Genomic DNA, 19,064 nt, shown 5'->3' with positions numbered 1-19,064 from the left:
CCTCACCCATTTCTCTCCCCCCCCCCCCCCCCCTTCCTACCCATTTCTCTCCCCCCCCCCCCCCTTCCTCACCCATTTCCCTCCCCCCCTCACCCCCCCTTCCTCACCCATTTCCCTCCCCCCCCCCTTCCTCACCCATTTCTCTCCCTCCCCCCCCTCCTCACCCATTTCCTTCTCCCTCCCCCCCCCTTCCTCACACCCATTTCTCTCCCCCCCCCTTCCTCACCCATTTCTCTCCCCCCCCCCTTCCTCACCCATTTCTCTCCCCCCCCCCTTCCTCACCCATTTCTCTCCCCCCCCCCTCCTCACCCATTTCTCTCCCCCCCCCCTTCCTCACCCATTTCTCTCCCCCCCCCCCTTCCTCACCCATTCTCTCCCCCCCCCTTCCTCACCCATTTCTCTCCCCCCCCCCTTCCTCACCCATTTCTCTCCCCCCCCCCCTTCCTCACCATTTCTCCCCCCCCCTTCCTCACCCATTTCTCTCCCCCCCCTTCCTCACCCATTTCTCTCCCCCCCCCCCTTCCTCACCCATTTCTCTCCCCCCCCCCTTCCTCACCCATTTCTCTCCCCCCCCCCTTCCTCACCCATTTCTCTCCCCCCCCCCTTCCTCACCCATTTCTCTCCCCCCCCCTTCCTCACCCATTTCTCTCCCCCCCCCCTTCCTCACCCATTTCTCTCCCCCCCCCTTCCTCACCCATTTCTCTCCCCCCCCCTTCCTCACCCATTTCTCTCCCCCCCCCTTCCTCACCCATTTCTCTCCCCCCCCCTTCCTCACCCATTTCTCCCTTCCCCCCCCCCCCCCTTCCCTCCCCATTTCTCTCCCCCCCCCTCCTCACCCATTTCTCTCCCCCCCCTTCCTCACCCATTTCTCTCCCCCCCCCTCCTCACCCATTCTCTCCCCCCCCTCTCACATTCTCTCCCCCCCCCTTCCTCACCCATTTCTCTTTCTCCCCCCCCCCCCCCCCCCCCCCCCCAGTATCAGATACCCGGCAAGGATTGTTTAATTACCAGCTTTTATATAATGTACCTGTTAAGTGAACACATGTTTATCTAAGTAAATATGACTGTATGACTGTATACCGACTTGACTTTAAATCTATGTAATAGATGTAACAGTTTGATTGTACACGGATCAGTGTTTGAATTTTGAAACTGTACGATGCACTGTTGTATTGTACCTTTTATTTCTCCTTATGGAGACAAATAAAAACTTATCTGAGAACGTACAAAATGCAAAGGTTACTGATATTACTCCCAAAAGAATATTTTAATAAATTAAATACGTTACTCCGAAGATATAGCTGGCAGAACAAAAGCCCTGTATAAGCCTGGCGGTACTAACGAGAGATAAGGGTCAAGGGGGCCTGGATAGTAAGAACTGTTACAATGCTATTCTAATGTCACGGAGGTAGAATGGGTAAAAAAATAAAATAAAAAAAGAAGTAGTAATGTGGGTCAAAATGGAAAGCACTATAGTAAGGTTGCACTGGGGAAATAATTTGTATTCCGATACACAAGAGAGTTAAATGAGCATACGCACATGATTACACAGACAGCAGTGGCAATCTGGGACACAGTACACACAAAAGAAAAATGGGGATTTAACTCCCCCCCCCCGACACCATTAAGAGACACAAACTACTTCGCACCTGGGAAAGAGTGTTTGGTAGTGGGTAAAAAAAAAATAAATAAATAAAAAAAAAAAAAAAAAAAAAAAAAGGATGCAATAACTAAAGGATATCATGTTGAAAGGAAAAATGCACACTTTTCAGCATTTAGTTAACAAAAAAAATAGTATTGGTGATAGGTAGAGGTATTCACAGTTGAAGCACTTTATGGAGTCCCTGCCCAACTGAACAGGTCTGAAGATAACCTGCTCCCAATAGAAAGGTTGGGTTTAGTGGGAGAGGTATCTAGGATCTACAAAAATACTGATTGTATTAAAAGCAACAGGGCCTCTCCCATACACTGAAAAATGGGTAGAAGAGTTGGGAACAGGAGAAACAGACGTAGATGTAGGAAAAATATTACGGCTGACAGCCGTCACATCAACCAACTGTAGCACCAAAAATTTTAGAGGAGCCAGGGGTATGCCTATTCCATGGGGTTAGAACGCCAATTAAACATTACACGAGAACACTGGTGCCTCAATTACTAAATACTGTGTTGCAACAATTAATCTGTGTCACGTTAATATATAAACAAGCATTTGTCCCAATAGTTTGACTCCTGTTACCACATACATTTACAACTTCCTAATGGCTTTCCTTCTGATAAGGTCATAAAGACCTCAAACATTCGGTAATTTTAGCACAAGGGTGTTTTATCATTGTGATTACATCTAAAACACTTTGACCTCAAACACTTATGATTGTATTAAGTGACAAGCCAGCCATATACCATTCGAATATCAGCCAGAAATGGCTGAGATTTAAACTATGTATGAGCTGGCTGATTGTACCCAAGTCAACTTGAGTACAACCAGCATGTCAGATTTTTGCATGCAATCATTGCCAGTGGTTATAGCCACTAGCAATAATCACCTGCTCCCTGCACACCCCCCCCCCCCCCATTGATGGGGGGGGGGGGGTTGAGCAATCCCTGGTTGCAGGGGGGGGGGGGGGGAAAAAAAAAAAACACCACACACCAAACAAGTCAATTTGCCTTTAGATATAGGATTTCAGTTCACACCAGACTATTGGTGTGCTCTGGAGGGCATGTGTCGATGCCCTGTAATGCATCACAACATACTGTGTAGAGCAGGGATATGCAATTAGCAGACCTGCAGCTGTTGCAAAACTACAAGTCCCATCATGCCTCTGGGTTTCATGCTTGTAGCCGTCAGAATCTTGCTATGACTCATGGGACTTGTAGTTCTGCAACAGCTGGAGGTCCGCTAATTGCATATCCCTGGTGTAGAGCATGTTACAACAGTTTTTTTTTTTATATATAATTAAGCTTAACTGCAACAGGTTAACAGCATTGCAACAAAAGTTAAAAGCCACATGCACACCATAGGAATTTGCAGATTGTTGCAATCTTCTTAAGCATGCTGGTATTTGCAGTTCCAGACCCCTTTCACACTGGGGCGGGGGTAAAGCACCGCTATGGTTAGCGGAGCTTTACCGTCGGTATTCAGCCGCTAGCGGGGCGGTTTTACCCCCGCTAGCGGCCAAGGGTAAAAAAACCACCGCAAAGCGCCTCTGCGGAGGCGCTTTGCCGGCGGTATAGCCGCGCTGTCCCATTGATTTCAATGGGCAGGAGCGGTGAATACACTGCTTCTTCCCCGCTCCAAAGATGCTGCTGGCAGGACTTTTTTTTCCCGTCCTGCCAGCGCACCGCTCCAGTGTGAAAGAGCTCGGGCTTTCACACTGGAGACAAAGCAGCGGCACTTTTGGGTCAGTGTGCAGGCGCTATTAGCGCCTGCAAACCGCCCCAGTGTGAAGGGCCCTTACAGTTGGCCAAACTCCAGCTATCTAGATGCAATCTTTGAAAAGAGTGCTGCATTTTAGAGAAAAAAAAAAAAAAACACACACACTAAACCTGGATATGTTGCCCAATTTATTGTATGAAAAGCTGACCAATACTTAAAAAAGTTGTGAAGAATCCAAGTCAAGATTGTTAACTCATTGCACAAGAACAGAACCGGGTTGTAAATCCTCCCATTTTCTGAGAAATCATAGAACTCAGTACAGTTTCCAGGAACAAAAACCAGCTCCTGCCAAATGTTTCTGCAATTTTCACTGAAGAGTCAGCTTGGAAAAGGACAGCTAGGCTTGACTTCAACTTGTGAGAATGCAAAGAATTTTTTTTTTTTTTTAATTAAAGATTAAAATCACACCAAAAGGGTATTGTGTTGAAAGTTACATTTTTTCTTTTTTTAAAGATTTCAAAAATGTTTTAGGCCACAGCTAACAAGATCTGTATATGCAAATAATGGCAAGTATGCATACAATGGTCATTTGGGGCAGCACAGTTGCACTTCCACCTAGTAGCACTAGGGTTTTTGGTTCAAATCCCAACCATGGCACTACCTGCACAGTTTGGAGTGTGGGAGGAAACCCCCACATGCAAAGACATGCTGGTAGGTCAATTAACATAAAACTCACCTGCCATTTCCCTTTTGAAAACATTTATATTACAGCCATGGAAGGTTTATTGCACAGTAGTACTTGTGGAGACATCACAGAACACCAAGAGCTTACCAGAACTTGGACACTGCAATGACAACCAGATCAACCAGATCAAGCAGGCTGTAAAAACTGCAATTCTAGGGCTGCAAGTTCAGTGTAACACGGGATCAGCACGCTGCTAATGCTCAGAAGCCAAGCAGCTTGATTGGAGGCTATAGCTAAAGTCAGCAGATTTGCATACTCTTAGTGATACTTTTTTGCAGTAACCATTAGCTTTTTAAAAGCAGTATTAAATTCACATTTTAAAAGGGGGAAAAAAATAAATAAAAAGAATGACAAGTAGGGTCTTTCTGACAGACCCAGTCGGTCTCCACTCTCCAGTCATAAATGCTTCCCTCTTGTCTGTCAGCTCTAATGTACACTGAGCTGCACAAGCGCGCCTCATTTACAGTACCCTGTATACAGCGATAATGTGACTCATTCACAAGGTGACATGAAGGCCCAGCCATTCAAGCAGCTAAACAGATGGAACCTGGAAGGAAGAGCAGGTGATGATGGAAATGCCTGTGATCAGCAGGAGTGTGATAGCACAGCATTGGAGGGCTACCTTTGACATGCAAGTCAGTGTTAATACGCAGTGCCTACTAGAGAGTAGGTTGGCTTTAGACTAGAGACCTCTTGTATGGTTAAAGCCAATTTTGGATGGAGAAGGGAATGGTTCATTGTGTTTTGTGCAGTTGTGTAACTGGGCACACAAGTGGAAGAATTCCAAAAAGGTGAGCGAATTCCCCTCTTAGGACAGTTATGAAAACGAGTGCTTCCATCTATTACTGCTCTGGTGACAAATCAGTTCTGGATTTTCCCCATACATTTAGTCCATGACAGGGCAGCAAAAGAGGTTAAAGAGACTGAATTTCCTCAATGTGCAAACAGCAATAAAAACCAAAGAATCGAACCATTTTAAACCGACTATATACTCCAACTTTAAGTACCAACATTTTTAGCTTAAAACAAATAACCCCACAAGAAAAACAGAGGCTATAGACATAGACCCGCCACTACTATTTAGTGACCAGCTAATGTTTTTAATCACAAGTCTTAGTAGCTTGAATGCTTATGAAGCAGTGATGCCAAGGAGCTCAGTCTGCCTGACCTTGACTTTGTTAATGGTTCTTGCATCATGCAGAAGGTCAGAGCTTGGTCCCTCGAGGTCCCTTGAGGCTATAAACATGTGTGCAAAGGATACCAGAGGTAATACACAGGTCGAATATAAACTCCTTCATTAAATCAGCCCACATCCCTGGCCCTTCTAAACCATTTTGTTGTGCAAGGACTTCTGAACAGCAGCAGTTACCATAAAATCACTTCCATCCTGCAACTTGCCTTCATTATGCCTTTTTGGATCTTTCCATTAGGCTGGAAAAAAAAAAATCCAATGCAGTCTTTTGCCAACTAACACCATTTCAGCAATACTCCATTACTGCTATCCCCTAGAGATGGCTAGCCCAAGGTACCAACTTGAACACCAAGGATGAGCTCAGGCGTGTTCGCACACTCCACGTGCAGAGCCTGCCAGGAAGTTGGCACGGCACTGCGACTTCCTGGCGGGCTCTGCACGTGGAGTGTGCGAACACGCCTGAGCTCATCCTTATTGAACACCAACTTTATGCCACACCTTGCAACTTAACAGAACTAGAAAAGGCAAAAAACTTTTCGCATTTTTGATAAGTGTTAAGGGAGGCCTATAACCACTGGTTTTTCAGTTGCCATCTGTGCCATTGGGGAGAGCCTCTCACTTCCAAGGTCACCAGGACTAGTGTCCCCATTGGAAGATTTCCCCTTTAATGCTGCTATGGTGACCACTCAAATCTTAGTAATTTTTCCACTTTTGGCAATAACAGTCAGGACAGGCCAAGTGAAATCGACCCTCATGGGGTCAGACAAACCTGACAGCTATTCTTATCCCAACAGAGGACAACGTGGCTATTAAAAAAAAAAAAAAAAAAAAAAAAAAAAAACACTGAGGCTACTTTCACATGGAGGCGTTTTTGTGCTGAAAATAGCACCTGTAAACTGCCTCTTCTGCAGCCCCAGTGTGAAAGCCTGAGTGCTTTCACACTGGGGCGGTGTGCTTGCATGATGGGATAAACAAAGTCCTGCAAGCAGCATCTTTGGGGCTGAGCAGGAGCAGCGTATACACCACTCCTAAACCACCCCTGCCATTGAAATCAATGGGCACCGTTGCCGAAGTGCCCCCAAAGCGCTTCGGCAGCAGTACTTAACACTTTCCTTGGCCACTAGCAGGGGTTAAAGGCAGAAAAACGCCGATGTAACAGCAGTAAAGCGTCGCTAAAATTAGCAGCGCTTTACTGCTAGCACTCCCCCGCCCCAGTGTGAAAGCAGCGCAAGTCAGCAGCTACTGTCTTAAAAAGGACACCGCCTGTCCAGGGATCCAGTCTTGGGTCCCAAGCATGTTTACTGTGGGATGCGGACGTATTCCTTGTGGCTTCACAGCTGGGGACTTCCCACTTCATATACACAAACTATGCTATCTGAATGGTCCTACAGTCTAATGCAGGGGTGTACAAGCTTTTTTCAAAGAGGGCCAGATTTGATGAAGTGAACATGCATGAGGGCTGACCATTCTGCCAGACATTCCTTGAAACATCAAAAATTCGGTCTAAGGGTGTTATTTACTAAAGGCAAATCCACTTTGCACTACAAAGTGCAGTCTGCAAAGTGCACTTGAAAGTGCGGTCATTGTAGATCCCAGGGGGACATGCAAGGAAAATAAACCAATTTTAGTTTGCACCTGATTGGATGAAAAAAATCAGCAGAGCTTCCCCTCATTTCAGAGCTACCCCTCAGATTTACAGCAACTGCACTTCCAAGTGCACTTGAAGTGCAAAGGGGGATTTGCCTTTCGTAAATAACCCCCTTAGTGTGTTCGTCCGAGCACTAATACACTGCCCAACAAAAATTATCTTGCCTCTGGGTGGGAGAGGAGGTGGAAGGGGGAGGGGAGAGGGGGAATCCGAGCGCCGCTCAGGACCAAGGATGAGCTTGAGCAGGTTATTTGGATATACTGTATTTATCGGCATGTAAAGCGCACAGGCGTATAACACGCACCTTAAGTAGGGAGTTAAGAAAAACTTTTTTAAATTGTAAATAAAGAACTTTGAAGCAAAATAAGGGTCACGGGTCATCAAAGCAGCCTGCACATTGCCCATCAGCAGCCTCACCATTGTCCATTAATGCAGCCCGACTGCAAATCCTTGCTCACCGCGATCTCCTGTGTACCCAACAATCAGTCACACAGTCCCACCTGTGAGACAGAATAGTGGTCCAATCCTGGGCCAGGAGACGGGACTGTGCGTGACTGATTGCTGGGTACACAGGAGATCACCACTCTAATCCAGCGGCGCCTGCTCCCTCCTTCCACTCAGACAGCAGGAATCGGCTTAAACATCTTTTGCGGCACTCGGAGATTCGTTGAAGCCACAAAAATAGCATTTTTAAAACAGCTTACCTATAAAATCCTTTTCTTGGGATTACATCATAGGACACAGAGCCTCAAGTATTTACTTAGTGGGTTATTATGGGCCTACCTTCAGGTGTTGGCACTGGTATAACCAATACAGGAAGTTGACTCCCCTATATAAACCCCTCCTCCCAGGAGTACCTCAGTTTTTGTAGCCAAGCAATATACTTACACCCCATAAAACAGAGGGGCGGGAGCTCTGTCCTATGATGTACTCCAAGAAAAGGATTTTACAGGTAAGCAGTTTTTAAAATCCTATTTTCTTTATCGTACATCATAGGACACAGAGCCTCAAGTATTTACTTAGTGGGATGTCCTATAGCAATGCTACTTGAGGGGAGGGAGACAAACCATAGGGCAATCCCCAGACCTGAGGACTTAAAACTGCTGCCTGCAGCACACTGCGCCGGAAAGCAACATCCTCATTTCATCTTACATCCACTTGATAAAATTTTGTGAATGTATGCACTGAAGATCAAGTCACGGCCTTGCAGATCTGAGCCATGGAGGCCTGGTGACGCACTGCCCAAGCAGCACCAACCGCTCTGGTAGAGTGCGACTTAACTTGAAAAAGGGGGACCATTCCCTTTAAATCATAAGTTTGAATTATAACTTGTCGAATTCACTTAGCGACAGTGGATCTTGACGCTGCCTGTCCTCTTACGACCCTCTGGCAGAATAAATAAGAAGTCAGTCTTACGAATCTGAGCAGTTTTCTTTAACTAGATTTTCACTGCTCTCACTACATCAAGACAATGTAGTGACTTCTTCACTGGAACATGGTTTTGGGAACAATGGCAGGACAACATCTTCATTCAAATGAAAGCCTGAAACTACTTTTGGCAAAAAGCCCGGACGAGGGCGCAACACCACTCTGTCCTCATGAATAATCAAATATGGCTCTTTAAAAGAAAGAGCAGTCAATTCTGATACCCTCCTTGCTGAGGATATAGCAACCAAAAATACCAGGTTCCTTGTCAAAAGGACTAAAGGAATATGCTGCATCGGTTTAAATGGCTGTTTTTGTAAACAGACAAAAACTAAATTCAAGTCCCAAGAGCTTAAGGGTGATTTAACTGGCGGATTAATCCACATTACTCCTTGCATGAAACCACGGAAGAAAGAACGCGTAGCAAGCTGTCTTTAAAATAAAATTGATAAGGCTGAGACTTGGCCCTTAATAGTACTCAGGGCCAACGTCATCTACACCTAATTGTAGAAAGGCAAGAATTCTGCCTATGATATATCTGAGGGTGTCAACCCTTGGATTCACACCAGGAAACATAAGCCTTCCGGACTCTAATACATAGCTCTGGAAACTGGCTTCCTAGCATCAAAGTAGAAGTAACTGACCTGGAAAGCCCACGTTCAGAATGTGGGTCTCCATAGCCAAGTCATTAAATTTAGCGCTCGTAAAGTAGGATAGAATATCGGCCCCTGTGATAGCAGGTCTGGCCTTAGTGGGAGGACCCATGGGTCCTCCGCTGCCATCTTCACGATTTGTGTACCATAACCTCCTGGGCCATGCTGGTGCTACCAGTATTGTCAGCTTTCTTTCCAGCTTGATCCTGCAAAGAAGAAGTCAAGGCAGCAATTGAAATCGGGGGGGGGGGAATGCATAGATCAGTGAAAACTAATCCCACGGGGTCACCAACGCATCTGTTCTGTATGAGTGGATCCCTTGTCCTGGACACAAAGTTGACTAGCTTCGTGTTGAATCTAGACACTAGGTCTATATCCGGAGTCCCCCATCTTTGGCAAACAGCCCGAAAAATCTTGGGCTGAAGAGACTATTCCCCCGGGTATAACTGCTGGCGACTTAAGTAGTCCGCCTGCCAATTCTCTACTCCCGGAATGAAAACTGCCGATAGGCATGGGACATTCTATTCTGCCCAAGTTAGAATCTGGTTCACCTCTGAGCTGAGACTTTTGGTGCCCCCTTGGTGATTGATATATGCCACAGCTGTGGCATTGTCAGATTGGATCCTAACAGGACAATTCTTTAACCTAGAGGTCCAGGTTTTCAGAGCCAGATACAGTGCCCGAATCTCTACGATGTTGATGGGCAAGGCTTTTTCGGTTCCTGACCACTGTCCCTGGACAGCCTTTTCTAGTACTGCTCCCCAGGCTGGCATCTGTCGTTACTACTTTCCAGATAATTGGTCTGAAGGACTTTCCCTTCAGCAGGTTCCAAGTTAGTAACCAACTGAGGCTTGGGGACACTCTTGGGGACAGCTGCATTGGCAAGTCCAAAGCTTGAATCGTCTTGTTCTAAGCAGACAGGATACTGTTTTGAAACAGTCTTGAATGGAATTGGGCATAGGGAACCGCTCTGGATGAAGCTACCATCTTTCCTAACAACCTCATGCAAAGGCGAATTGAGGGATCTCTTTTTGACCTGACCATCCGCACCAGCTCTTGTATGGAGCTGATCTTTGCGGAAGGCAACACCACCCTTTCCTGGGCTGTGTCTATGATCAGGCCCATATACTCCAGCCTTTTTAATGGCTTTAAGGAGGATTTCAGGTTGAAAATCCAGCCCAGACTCTCCAGGTGAAATGCTTGTAATGGCTACATTTTTCTTCAAGCGAGCCATAGACTGGTCTATTAATAGATCGCCTAAGTAAGCCAAGATAGTTATGCCCTGTGCCCTTAACCTGGCTAGAGGTGGGGCTAGTACTTGTGTGCATACCCAGGGTGCTGTAGCAAGCCTGAAGGGCAAGGCTACAAACTGAAAGTGCTGTTCTACTTCAAAATGCAGAAACCTCTGGTGAGGAGGAAATATAGGGACATGCAGATATGCATCTCCGATGTCGATGGATGCGAGAAGTTCTCCTCGTAGGATGAAAACGACTGACTCGATTGACTCCATGTGAGAGTGGATCTTCAGAAACCGATTTAGATTCCGTAGATCTAGAATTGGTCTAACAGCCCAATATGGCTTTGGTACCGTAAACAGGTTTGAGTAAAACCCCAAAACTTGCTCTTGTGTGGGAATCTGTATGATCACCCTTTGAGCCAATAATCAGTCTAAAGCTTTCAACAGGGATTGCCTTTTCCCTGGATCCTTGGGAACGTTTGATCTCAGAAAACGAGACGGTGGAAACTCTTGAAATTTTAGCTTGTATCCTAGAGAGACTATGGAGAGAGTCTCAGTCCTGAATTTCCCTTTGCCAGACTCCTGAGTACCAGACTTGCAGCCCCAGGTCTTCCTTTGTGCCTGGGTTTGACCCTGAGGTCTTCCTCTAGAGTCTGATGGTGGCAGCCGTTGCCCCTGCCTAGAGGTGGATGCACCTGGCGCGGGTAAAAAAAAAAAGTGCGTTTAAATGAAGGATGTTTATCTTTTCTTTTGACTGGCAAAAGAGTACTTTCCACTGGAAATGGTTTGGATGTATTTATCCAAACTAATCGCCAAATACTTGTTCTCCCTTAAAGGGAAAACTAGTTAGAAGGTTCTTGGAAGGCGTTTCAGCTGACTAACCCTTTAACCAAGAGGAACCTTCACGCGAGTACTAGTACAAGCGCAAGGCGTGATGCCTGATGAATAGAATCCTTCATAGCATCTATGGCAAAGCATAATGCTTTTGGTAGCTTGGCCAACTCCCGGGCCTGTTGTGCAGGGAGCTCTTTAAAGAGCATCTGTGAACTGGTCCTTTAAGGACTGACAGATGCCTACAGCTGCAATTGCAGGCTGAGCCACGGTCCCACTAAGAAAAACAAAACAAAACAAAAAAAAAAAAAGTATTTTAACAGACCTTCCAACTTATCTATTGGATCTTTAAGCATATGTGCATTGTCTACTGGACAAGTTAAACTTATTCACATTGGAAATCGCAGCGTCAACTGCTGGAACTTTCCATCTTTTAGTGAATTTAGTGAATTTTTCCTCCATAGGATAGAGAATTGAGAATCTCTTTGGAGGAGAAAAAATGCTTATCCGGATGATCCCATTCGGTGTAAATATGCTTTTCTAGTAATGCGTGGATGGGAAACGCATGCCAAGGCTGTAAAGGTATCAAAGAACCTAAGGAGGAGACCAGACCTTCAGCTAACTGTTAGGGGTAGCATGAAAGTGGAGCGAACCATCTCTGTAAGGCTCTGTACTTCAGACTGAAGCTGAAACATCAGGTATTGTTTCCTCCACAGAGGAATAACCAGCTTGCCTTTCCTCTCGATCTGAGGGTAATATCTCATCCTGTCCCCATAATTCCTTTGGACCCTCCACTGTCTGTAAAGAGTCTAAGGTGGGGGAGAGGGATCTAGGACGTTTCCTATCCACTTGGATAGAGGATGCGATTAAAGCCGCTAATCTTCCTTCTAAGAACTGCAGGGCAGAGGAAAATGCATCTTCAGTCACATATACAGGGTCTGAAATGTGTGAAGCAGTTACACCACTGCTAGCTTCCAATGGCTCACCCTGGCTTGCCATGTCTAATATCTCCGGAGAGGAAGACAGAATGGAGGCATGACTGGGGTTCCCAGCGCCTGAGGGTGGCACCTTAGGTAGCCTTACGGTAGCTGTTGAAGACATAGTGCTAAGTATAAAAGCAGAGGTACACAAAATTACTAATTGCTTAACAGTTCTAGCAAAAACAATGTCACCATAATAACAGTTTTTAACTGCCAAGTAACAATAGTATTTCCTGTACTGGAAATGCACATTTACAACCCTTACGTGCCCAGCGCTCTGGTGTCTTAGTATGACAGACTCCTTCTCTTCAGCAAAGTGATCGCTGCAACTGAGTGTCTGTGTAATAAAGCCTCAGGTGGAACCCGACTGGCATCCTCAGCGCCTCTCCCTCAGTCTCTGGCCGTGTTCTGTGTGCAGACATTGCGTCCCGTCCACGGTGCCACTTGACCTTTAGGGACACGCCCCTCAGCGTCCTCCGGCAATACCCGCCCCTCTCCTTGAATATGCCTAGTTCGCGCTTGCGCGAACAGCATGCGTGTCTGCCATTGCAGACCTGAAGGGAGGTGGTGACCCTGCCACCTGTAATACCAGACCAGTATGTAACAAGGTATGTAATGGACGCACCTCTGCGAGAGGGGAGGGGGCAGGGGGTTCTGCCAGCAGTTTTAATGCTACAGAGGCACAGGGAATCCCAATGCTGCTCTGCTAGGCAGACATGCAGCACAGGGCCATGGTTAGGGATAGAAATATAGATATATATAAAAAACACTTTTATCTTCTCAGCTGCGCCAACCTTAAAGCATTTTTAGCAACTGCTGTATTTTATTTAAATCCCTTAAAGAGGATTATTAACCAAGAACCCCCTCCGCTGGGACCACACATACTATGCTGTAAAACATCGCACCTAGGTTGTGTAAATTACTCCCTATAGGGGAGACAAAAAAAAAAAAAAAAAAAGCATAAAAAAAAGTATATGGAAGGAAAAAGCATCAACTTCTTCTCTTACCTTGTCCTCACTGCTGGATACTACTGTAAACAGACAGATCCAAACTTCAACCATCACGGCGGGCTGTGTTGTAAACCTTCAAAGACTGGGTCCCTTTTAATAGGGTTTCCACTCCTTTGGACCTGTATAGCACCCCTCAGGAACAGCTTTAGATAATGTAACAAGACCAAAAAGAGTCCTGGTTCCTAGGGTGCAGCTCTCAAAGAGAAGCTTACAGGCAAAACCTTGTTCTTGTCTGCGAGGCCCAGGTACCATTCTATGGCCTCAGGGGCAAGGATGGATCCGGCTGTGGAGGTATTTTAAATCTGTCATGGATCCCTCCAGGAGCTCCTCAGAGCACATCTTCACTCGTGACCAACACCTTTAGACACTGGTTAAAAATCTGAGGTACTCCTGAAAGGAGACGGGGTTACATAGGGGAGTCAGCTTCCTGTATTGGTTGTACCAGTGTCAACACCTGAAGGTAGGCCCATAACCCATTAAATACTTGAGGCTGTGTCCTATGATGTACAAGAAAAAAAAAAAAAAAAATTTAATTTATTACACAAATTACCAGTGGGGCCATTTGAAACCAAAAGCAGGCCAGACTTTGGACAAACTGTCAAACTAGGTACCTGCTCCCCCCTGAAAAAAACATTCCATATTTGATTGGGACGGGGGTGGTGTTGGGAGCTGAAGTGCAGAACATCCCTTTTGGGTGAAGTTCTGCTTTAAACTAACATAAAACAAAAATAAATCTGTGGCTTTAAAGCAACTATAGATCATGTAAATCAACACAGTAAAAAACCTGTGGGGTATATATGAATGTCTATAATGCAATGTGCTATGTTCTGCAACCAGAGTCCATAAATATAAATAGAAGTCTTCTCAAACAGAGGGGGTGCTTGGACACAGGATGTTGACTGAAGACACAGCAACCACAGGAAACACCTCATAGACATCTAGAGTTCAATACTCTTACCGGATCTTGTGGGACATATCTGCCATATAGCAGTAAGTCTGTCAGAGCTTGTGGAGGTGGCCTCCCGTGGAATCCACCTAGGTGTTATCCCTTAGGTCACGATCTCCGATAGGCAGGGCTGTCACTTGGGTCACGATTACCGATAAACAGGATTGTCACAGGTTGAGGTTGTCGGCTCACTCGCACACTCTCCGGTTCCAGGATCAAAAGGTCAAAAGAAGCCAATTGTGGCCCCAGTTGAAGGCTTTAGTCGAAACGCGTAGGACGTTTTAGCTTCCCACGTTGCCACCATTTTACTCAGTGATCGCTTTTTACTTTGTAAGGCTTTTTATCCAATAAAATCCCTGTATTTTTTGACCTACGCCGTGGAGCCTTTCTCTCCATGACTTCATCCACAATTGGTTTCTTTTGACCTTTTGATCCTGGAACCGGAGAGTGTGCGCGAGTGAGCCGACAACCTCCACCTGTGACAATCCTGTTTATTGGTAATCGTGACCCAAGTGACAACCCTGCCTATCGGAGATCGTGACCTAAGGGATAACACCTGGGTGGATTCCACGGGAGGCCACCTCCACAAGCTCTGACAGACTTACTGCTATATGGCAGATATGTCCCACAAGATCCGGTAAGAGTATTGAACTCTAGATGTCTATGACGCGTTTCCTGTGGTTGCTGTATATTCCAGTCTTCAGTCAACATCCTGTGTCCAAGCGCCCCCTCTGTTTGAGAAGACTTCTATTTATATTTATGGACTCTGGTTGCAGAACATAGCACATTGCATTTTAGACATTCATATATACCCCACAGGTTTTTTACTGTGTTGATTCACATGATCTATAGTCGCTTTAAAGCCACAGATTTATTTTTGTTTTATACACGATTTCAGTTTTGGTTTAGCGCTGCACTTGTTTTGTATATATATTTGATGCGACTTGGTTTGTTTGTGTGCTAGCTGCTATTCACTACATTGTTCACATACATTTGTTTTGGGGTCAGTGCAGCTCCTTTTCTATATCATTAAACTAACGTAAACCAATCACTAAAAAAGTATGCAATTTCGTTATTTTAGCGTAATATTAAAGTAAAAAATGTGTTTTTTTTTTTTTTGTTTTTTTTAAAACAAACCTGGCACTCACCTGCTCTGTGTAGTGGTTTTGCCCATAGCAGCCCTGATCCTCCTTCTCTGGTCCCCTGCCAGCACTTCTGGCTCCTCCAGCCCCCAGAGCAAACCGCTTGGGATGGGGGACCTGAGCAGTCATACTCCCAAGCTGCCGCTCTGCATGTCCATTCACACATACACACAGCTGTGGCTCGGCCCCACCTTCCCTCTCCACATTGGCTAAGATAGCAGCGGGAGCCATTGGCTTCCACTGCTGTCAATTACAGACAGACAGTCAGCCAATGAGGGAAAGTCCTTGGAGAGACGAGGCTCTCATGCAAATTACTGGAGGAAGATTGGGGTGCTACACAGGTTTTTTTTACCTTCATGAATTAAAAACTGTCAGCCTTTACGAATGCTTTAAATCTGCCATTATTCAAAGAATACTAGGTGATCCTGCCATTGGGTCTTGTTCAGACACAGTTATTGGGGTAATAACTTTCTACAGCTGTGCTCCTGCATGGTTAACCTGTCAAAAGCTCTTAGTGACAGCTAGTGTGCCATCGCATTGTGCAGGCTTTTATTTTTTTAACCATAGTTTCTATAAGTGATCAGAACAACAATGTCCAGCTGATGCTTGAGTGCTTACATGTTAACAGAAGTGGCTGATAGGGGCTGCAAGATAAGCAGCCCTGAGATGCAACAAAATTAACAGATGAAAGATCAAATGAAAAACAATCATACTTGGCACTTGTATTCAATTATGAAGGAAAACCATAGCAAGTCCTCCAGGCTGCTGAGCCAAAAAAGAGAAAATGAACTGGAAGCTGTGCCAAAGCAAAGAGGAACATAGGAGGGGGCAATCAAGGCCATCTTAGTAGGAGCAGGAAAACTGCTTCCTTGTGACTGAGCTGGCTCCCTGACGGTGACCTGATGACTGGTCGGTGAATATTCATAAACAGAAAAGGTTGAGCAAGCATAGACTCACTGAATATTGCACTGCAAGTCTGGCTCAGATACAGCTTCCTCACCAGAAAGAACAGTGGTCAATCAGCACAGTAGTGACAATACCAATTCTAGCAGTCAGAGGTTCAGTGCCTTAAGCTGGCCATAGATGCGGTTCAGCAGGCCCCAGCTGAATTTCTATCCATATGTGGCCACTCCTGTTAAGACTCCTGTTAAGACTTTGCTCAATCAGGAAAGTTGGAACACTTGTAGATCAGTGACCGCAGCCACTGATCAATATATTCTGACAGCAAACAGTCCTGCTGTCTAAAATACAATGTCCCAGTGGGGATATTTCCTTACTTGAGGAAGCTCACGCGATTGGTGGGCAAACCGCATTGATGTGACAACCTCAAACACCATGTGGTTTGCACAGCGGAGGCCATTCAAGCAGGCAATGCACAGAGACTTCAGCATTCAAGTGATCCTTGCTGAAAGCACAAGCACTGCGATAGACCTAGAGGCCAGTAGAAGGAGCTGTGAACTCCGAGCACGTAGCCTTTCATTCCATAGAGACAGACCTAACCCCTTCCTACCCCTCCTGCTGGAGACTTTTCTGCTTCAAGCTGGTCAGCATGGAGCCGAGTACTTTCTGGTTTTCCTGAATGTACAACTATTCAGCACAACATCACACCAGAACTTTTCCCTGCTACCCAGATCGTGCAAGGAGCCTGTGGGACGCAGTAGAACTGGCAGGACTACATACTTATGAACATGACTCCCACTTGTATCTTGTAAGTGTTTTTAATCTTGTGCAATAAAAGGTTACTGTTTTAATACTACACTGAGAGGCGCGCGCCCCCCCCCCCCCCCCCCGTTTCTTGACCATCTGGATTAGGTGGCGGAATGGATGGGACCCCAGGGGTGTTTTAAAGACAAGGTTTTCAATTTTAATTGCTGTTGTGCCATTAACCTTTTGCAGATCAAAAAAGGGGATACCATCCAGTTATGTCACAAGGGTTGCCGCCATCCCTTACGTAAGGAGAAAGAAGGAATAACCCCTCAAGAAGTAGTGGGAACTCTTGGAGCTGCTTGTGCTCCTAAGGGACCTCCGCTCCCCCGCTCACACATTGGGGGCACCTACGTACATCCCATCACCAAATCCCTGACGAACCAGCACTAGGGTAAGCTATGAATATTGAAACTGTTTTATTTTTATATCCTGTCTGTACGCAGATTTGCACGGTATATACCGTGCTCTGCGTCCATGCAGTGATAATTTTTAACATATGGGTGTTTTTTGCTTTTTGAGGGACACTAGCCTATTCGGCTCCTTTTTGTGTTCCAGATAATCCCCCCTCTGGTTCTTTGCTTTTTGGACCCCTCCGGGATAGTGCTGTCCCTCTCGAGTTCCTTCTCCTGGGGCGACACATTGGGACCAGTGTGGATAAGGTGGGGCCAGATATACGCCTGTTTCCTTTTTTGGATTTTTGTGGCGTCTTGTGTGTACCTACCCCAGAGACTCTGACAGTGAGCCTTTTTTCCTGAATATACCTGGGTATGTGTATCTTTTTCTTTATACTTTGCACCACTTTTTTGTTTTTTATGTCAAACTGTACAGAATGGTTTTAGATGCAGGCAATATGTACAATGCATTTGATTTCTGATTACGTTATTCTATATTTCGTTATGTAGTGTAAAATCCTCCTACAAGTTGCCCTTGATGAAGGGACTATGGAGCAGCCCCGAAACGCGTAGGCTCAGGTGGAAGACTACACAAATACACATTCGGTTCCTACATCAGTATATTCCTTATTTTATTGCTTTATTGTTTATTTAATGTGATTGCAGCAGATTTTTTCTAATGTATATTTGTGTATATTTGTATCAATAAATCGTTTATTACTTTGTTGCCTTTAAAGTCCCACTACTTCTTGAGGGGTTATTCCTTCAACCTTTTGCACAGAATAATTTTTCTATGCTAAATGTTAGTAAAGTTGGAGAGTTTGCAGTTTTTCCTATACTGGATAGGATTTATAGTGGTGTTCCGGGGCACTGCCTATATACACCATTAGGTGTTGGTACTTCTGTGGCTGGTGCCCTATACTTAATGGACCAGCTTGGATCCTAGAGTGTTTAATCATTACTTGCTCCATCCACCTTGTTTGTGTGGATGGAGGAATCTATTTTTCCAGGTATGGATATTTCGGTGATGCACAATTCATATCACCCAATGCCAGGGACATGCCGTTCCAAATAGGTGGTTTTATTTTACATTTAGCCCTCCTTCAGGCAAGCAGCAGTGTTTGGGACAAAAGAAAAAACCTGCGCTAGAGGCCAAGTAATAAAGAGCTGCTAGCAGGGTTTACTTTTTTTAAAGCGCAGATGGTCGGCTCTTGTAAAAGCAATCTTAGCAGCTAACTAGCTGCTGGATTGCTTTTACAAGCAGCAGGAGGGGACATACCCCTACTCCTGCCACCTTCCTTAGGCTATCTGGTCCCACCGGGACACCCAACTGACCAGCTGGTGCTTCCGCCGGCTGATCATAGAGGCAAACAGACCAGATCGGCTCTGTTCACCTCCAATATAGGGATCTGGAAGCAATGAACTTACCTTAGTTTCCCCAGATGTAAACTGCACCATTTTTGAAAAATGAAACGCATTTGATCACACAGATCTTGGTGTGATCAAATGCATTTCAAGGGCAGAGGAGGGAGGTCTTTGACCCCATATTTCTCTGTAAACAGTACCTGTCACATGTATATTGCTGCCACAAAGGATGCTTACATTCCTTGGACAGCAAGAAAAGTGATCAAAAATTAATTATAAAGTGACAGTGTAAAAACCCCTTTAAATTGCCCTCGTCCCAAGGCAAACACGTGCATCTGTCCCACATGCACAGCGATCACTCCACATGAGGTACCACTGCAAATGTTAGATCATGGGCAGCAATTCTAGCACTTGAACT

The 19,064-nt window shown here is 45.4% G+C and overlaps 1 protein-coding gene across 3 annotated transcripts in view; it reads right to left on the bottom strand.

Annotated features, from left to right (window-relative positions):
* Positions 1 to 19,064, bottom strand: part of GRB10 (growth factor receptor bound protein 10) — a 329,633-nt gene that overhangs the window by 256,792 nt on the left and 53,777 nt on the right. The window lies entirely within an intron of this gene.

Source organism: Aquarana catesbeiana, linkage group LG05 (genome assembly GCF_042186555.1).
Source record: "Aquarana catesbeiana isolate 2022-GZ linkage group LG05, ASM4218655v1, whole genome shotgun sequence".
NCBI classification, from domain to species: Eukaryota; Metazoa; Chordata; class Amphibia; order Anura; family Ranidae; genus Aquarana; species Aquarana catesbeiana.
The sequence above is the reverse complement of the archived record's forward strand: the minus strand, read 5'-3'. Positions and strand labels throughout refer to the sequence as shown.